Consider the following 4,698-nt stretch of genomic DNA (forward strand, 5'->3'; position numbering starts at 1 on the left):
CCTTCCTTCCTTCCTTCCTTCCTTCCTTCCTTCCTTCTTTCTGTCCTTCCTTCCTTTTCTTGCTTGCTTGCTTGCTTGCTTTTTTTTCCCCTTAACATTATCCCTAAACCCCTCTGGAATTTTTATCATAAAGGCCACAGGAGATGTTACTCGGTGTTTTTGCCTTCAACTGTGTGTCCATAGTGGATTTTAATAGGTAGACTGAAGTAGGTTTAACCAGTGCTCACTCAAGGCATCATTGAGAGGTAGATGGAACTTATCTTTCCAGCTGTGTCCCCTCCCTCTAACTTCTCTCTTAGCTTGTGTCAGCAATAAACTCATCCTTACCTGTCACCTCCATCACTTCCAGATCCCTAGTGACCTTATGCAGTCTACTCGGTTTATTGCTTTCCACTCCAGTCCCTTGTCTCTATGCATCACACACACATAAACCTTGATTCGCATCAGTCTTTATAATCTCCACGACAAAAATGAAACAAATAACAACAACCCCTTCTAGTTAGTCCCTCTGCCTTCCGAATCAATGATTTATGACGTGTGTGTGTGTGTGTGTGTGTGTGTGTGTGTGTGTGTGTGTCTGTGTGTGTGTTGGATACCTTGGGATGATGGTGGAGAAATAAAATCAGAATCTCTGATAAGGAAGGACGGCTTGAAAGAGCATACTCAGCATTATGATTTTATATTTAGAAAATAGAGGAAAACTCCTTGTTTTCTTATATAAATTACAGAATGTAAAAAAGGCTTGCCAAAACCTGGAGAGAGTCCAAGAAAATATTTTATTTTATATAAAATAATTACAAAGTGCAAACGTGACTTAGAAACAGCCGGGAAAGAAGGAAAAGTAGTTATTTGCCATTGCACAAAGGTAGGGTGTGGTGTCACACTTCCTCGGAGAAGGGATCAACATTACGAAGGAAACTTAGAAGGATTCATTTGTTGATTTCACAAATGGAATCTGCTTGGCTAATAGGTTACACCTCCACTGTAGCCTGTCTGTAATGGAAGTCTGGTAACATTTATTAATAAAGCAGTTTGATGCTGAAGGCTGGAATAACAGAAGTGACGGCAAATGGGAAACTGGGCCAGTTTTCTGATTTGTGGCTTCAGTGTGTGAGAAGGTTTCTATCACAAGCTTAGAGATGAACAAAATGTCAAACACATGTCTTCTTTCCCTTGGTTTAAGATTTCTTGCCCCATGTTGAAATACAAGTATCCTTAGGAGCTGTAGTTCTTTTAGACAAGCCTTAGTCACTATCACCTCAGACTTGACAGGATTCTCTAAGAGAAAAATTATGTGGCAGAGCAAGGAGAGTGTATTAGGACAGTGAGCAACTGAAAGAGGGAAAAGGAGGTATCATAATTTGCGTTTTAGCACCAGTACTTCCCAGCCCCTTGTATCCTTACCTGTTGCCATCTAACCTAGTAGTTCTTCTCTTAAAAGGGGTAGAGTCAGGGGAAAATCTTCATGACACTGGATTTGGCAATGATTTCTTCGCTATGATACCAAAAGTATAGGCAACAAAAGAAAAAAATAGATAAATTAGACTTCATCAAGGTTAAAAATGCTTGTGTATTGAAGGACACAGTCAACAGAGTGAAAAGTCAACCCATGGAATGGTGGAAAATATTTTCAAATAATGTGTTTGATAAAGATTAATATTCACAATATATAAAGAACTTCAACTGAACAACAACAACAACAAAATGAAAAGTCCCAATTAAAAAATGGACGAACTATTTCAATAGACATTACTCCAAAGAAAATATGCAAATGACCAGGAAGCATATAAAATGATGCTCAAAGTCATTAATCATTAGAGAAATGCAAATCAAATTCACAATGAGGTACCACTTTACACTCAATAGGATGGCTAACATCAAAAAACTGGAAGATAACAAGTGTTGGTGAGGATGTAGAGGAATTAGAACCCCTATGCATTGCTGTTAAGAATGTAAAATGGTATTCCTGCTCTGGAAATTGATATGATAGTTCTTTAAAAAATTAAATAGAGAAAAAGGGCTTTGGTCATGAGTGGCCTATGTAGGGCAACCAGATTGCTCTTCGTGCGGAATTGACATCAAGAGCTTTCAGAAGCGTATTTTTTGGAAGTTGGGCAGCTGGTAATCATTGGTCTTGGCATCCTTATTATTAAAAGAAAAAAATTAAACAGCATTGCCATATGATCTAGCAATTTCTCTTCAGGGTATACGCCACAAAGATTTGAAAACAGATGACTCAAACAGATATTTGTACACCCATGTTCATGGCAGTATTATTCACAATTACCAAAAGGTGGAAGCAACTCACATATTTGTTGGTGGATGAATGAATAAACAAAACGTGGTATGAACATACAATGGAATATTATTCATCCCTAAAAAGGAAGGGGATTCTAACACATGCTTCAGCATGGATTGACCTTGAACAAATTATGGTATCAGGGCAAAGAGGATTTTCCTTACCCTTCCTTCTGAAAGTTTGGTAATTTGAGTCTAAAACAAACTGACAATAGATTAACAGGAGAAAAGGCATACAAACTATTTATGGGCAAATGTACAGGAACCACAAAATACAAGACTCAAAGAAGAACCAGATGACTGAGGTGTTTTACTTCAAGTACTTATGACTTCAAGACCACTGTGTTCTCATGTCAAGTTTCACTGATGGTTCTGTCAGTAAAAATTTCACCTCAGCTCATAGAATGTTAAATTGAATGAAAACTTAGAGATTATATAGTCCAATTCTGAATGTGAAAACTGAGGTTCCTTCAAAGATGATAACCTCAGGGATGTTTCTCTTGACAGACTCTAAACTGGATGGTTCTAAGAGAATTACAGAATGATGAGTGTTTCTGCCCCTAACCTCTGGGTTTACTAAACAGAACATTTATTCTTGATCCCTGCCTTTTAACTGAGCCACACAAGTCTAGGACCCATAGAAGAGGAAATTTATGGGCCTATGAATCTTCATTTGCTGTTCTGGAGAGCATAATTATGACCTTTGATTTAGACATTCCCCAGAGATGCAGCTGAGCTGGTGCTAATAGCCCTTAGCTATTCACTGGGACATCATTTCTTCCCATCAGGACATTAATTCCGAGGAATGCTTTGGTTCCTCAATTGGCAATTTCCATCACTCATTTCATGACTAGTAATTAATATTCATTAAGAACTCATGGGGCATCTAATCCTCCCCTATATTGGTTAAGTATCTATTGTCAGCAAGAGAGTTAGACTTGGAGCCCAAAGTCCTAGTTTAAGTTTTGGGTCATTTCATTCAAAATTTATTTATAATTCATGCCAATTATTTATCCTAATCACCTGATATACACATGCACGCGCACACACACACACACTCCAAGAAACACAAAAACTAGGCCAAGTGCAGTGGCTCACGCCTGTAATCCCAACACTTTGAGAGGCCGAGGTGGGCAGATCACCTGAGGTCAGGAGTTGAAGACCAGCCTGGCCAACATGGCAAAATCCCGTCTCTACTAAAAATACAAAAATTAGCTGGTCGTGGTGATGTGTGCCTGTAATCCCAACTACTCTGGAGGCTGAGTCAGGAGAATTGCTTGAACACAGGAGGTGGAAGTTGGAGTGAGCCGAGATTGCACCACTGCCCTCTAGCCTGGGCAACACAGTGAGACTCTATCTCAAAAAAAAAGCCAGGTGCAGTAGCTCACACCTGTAATCCCAGCACTGTGGGAGGCCAAGGCCTGCAGATCACCTGAGGTCAGGAGTTCAAGACCAGCCTGGCCAATGTGGTGAAACCCTGCCTCTACTAAAAATATAAAAATTAGCCGGGCGTGGGGGCGGGCACCTGTAATCCCAGCTACTTGGGAGGCCAAGGCAGGAGAATCGCTTGAACCTGGGAGGCAGAGGCAGAGGTTGCAGTGAGCCAAGACCACGCCATTGCACTCTAGCGTGGTCAAAAGGAGCAAAACTCTGTCTCAAAAAAAAAAAAAAAAAAAAAAAAAAAAAAAAAAAAAAAAACAAAACAGAAAAACAGGCTTTTGAAACAAAAGTACTCCATATTTTGGTATTACTTTAGTATTTTCTATTTGAGTCTACTCCACTCGATGCTGTTTCAATCTCTTAGACTTCATTTTGTTTTTATTATTGTTTTTAATGGTAGTCAAAATCACTTTAACTGATTTTTAACCTACAGATTGGTAAACACTATACAACTTCACAACAAACAAAGATCAACTCTATATTTGTAAGTGCATTTTAAAAACAGCATTATGTAATTAATTCCTAGGAACAACTGCTATATATAGGTATATAGAGAGAGCTAAGTTTTGTTTATTTATCTGCTTTGGATGTTGGTGGGCTCTGTAGGTGTTTTAATCATCATTTCACGAGTGTGAAAACTCAAGTTTGGAGAAGACCAAAGCCACATAACTGGCAAGTGGCAGAGGCTGGGTGGAAACCCAGGGCAGCTGACACCACATTTCGTACCTTCTCTATTTTTCTATGCCACAAGCATGTCTATAAGTAAGGAGTTACTGTGTCCCTAAACAAAAAACAGGAAGTATTTTGAACAAGAACATTATATTTGATTGTACAAAAAAATCTAGGTTCTAAGTTCTTGCTGCCTAGGACTCTCATATGCTTTTCTAACTCTAGAGCTTGGTGGTATATCACTGCAGATGGAGATCTGTACATTTAATCCAAGAACAGAAGATGAGCTAC

The 4,698-nt window shown here is 39.0% G+C and overlaps 1 non-coding gene across 1 annotated transcript; it reads left to right on the forward strand.

The window, feature by feature from the left end:
- The first annotated feature begins 2,012 nt into the window (after positions 1-2,012).
- LOC115830731 lies at positions 2,013-2,145 on the forward strand. The gene has a single exon (XR_004026283.1). It is a non-coding gene; the product is annotated as a U11 spliceosomal RNA (small nuclear RNA).
- The last annotated feature ends 2,553 nt before the right edge of the window (positions 2,146-4,698 follow it).

Source organism: Nomascus leucogenys, chromosome 16 (assembly GCF_006542625.1).
Source record: "Nomascus leucogenys isolate Asia chromosome 16, Asia_NLE_v1, whole genome shotgun sequence".
NCBI classification, from domain to species: Eukaryota; Metazoa; Chordata; class Mammalia; order Primates; family Hylobatidae; genus Nomascus; species Nomascus leucogenys.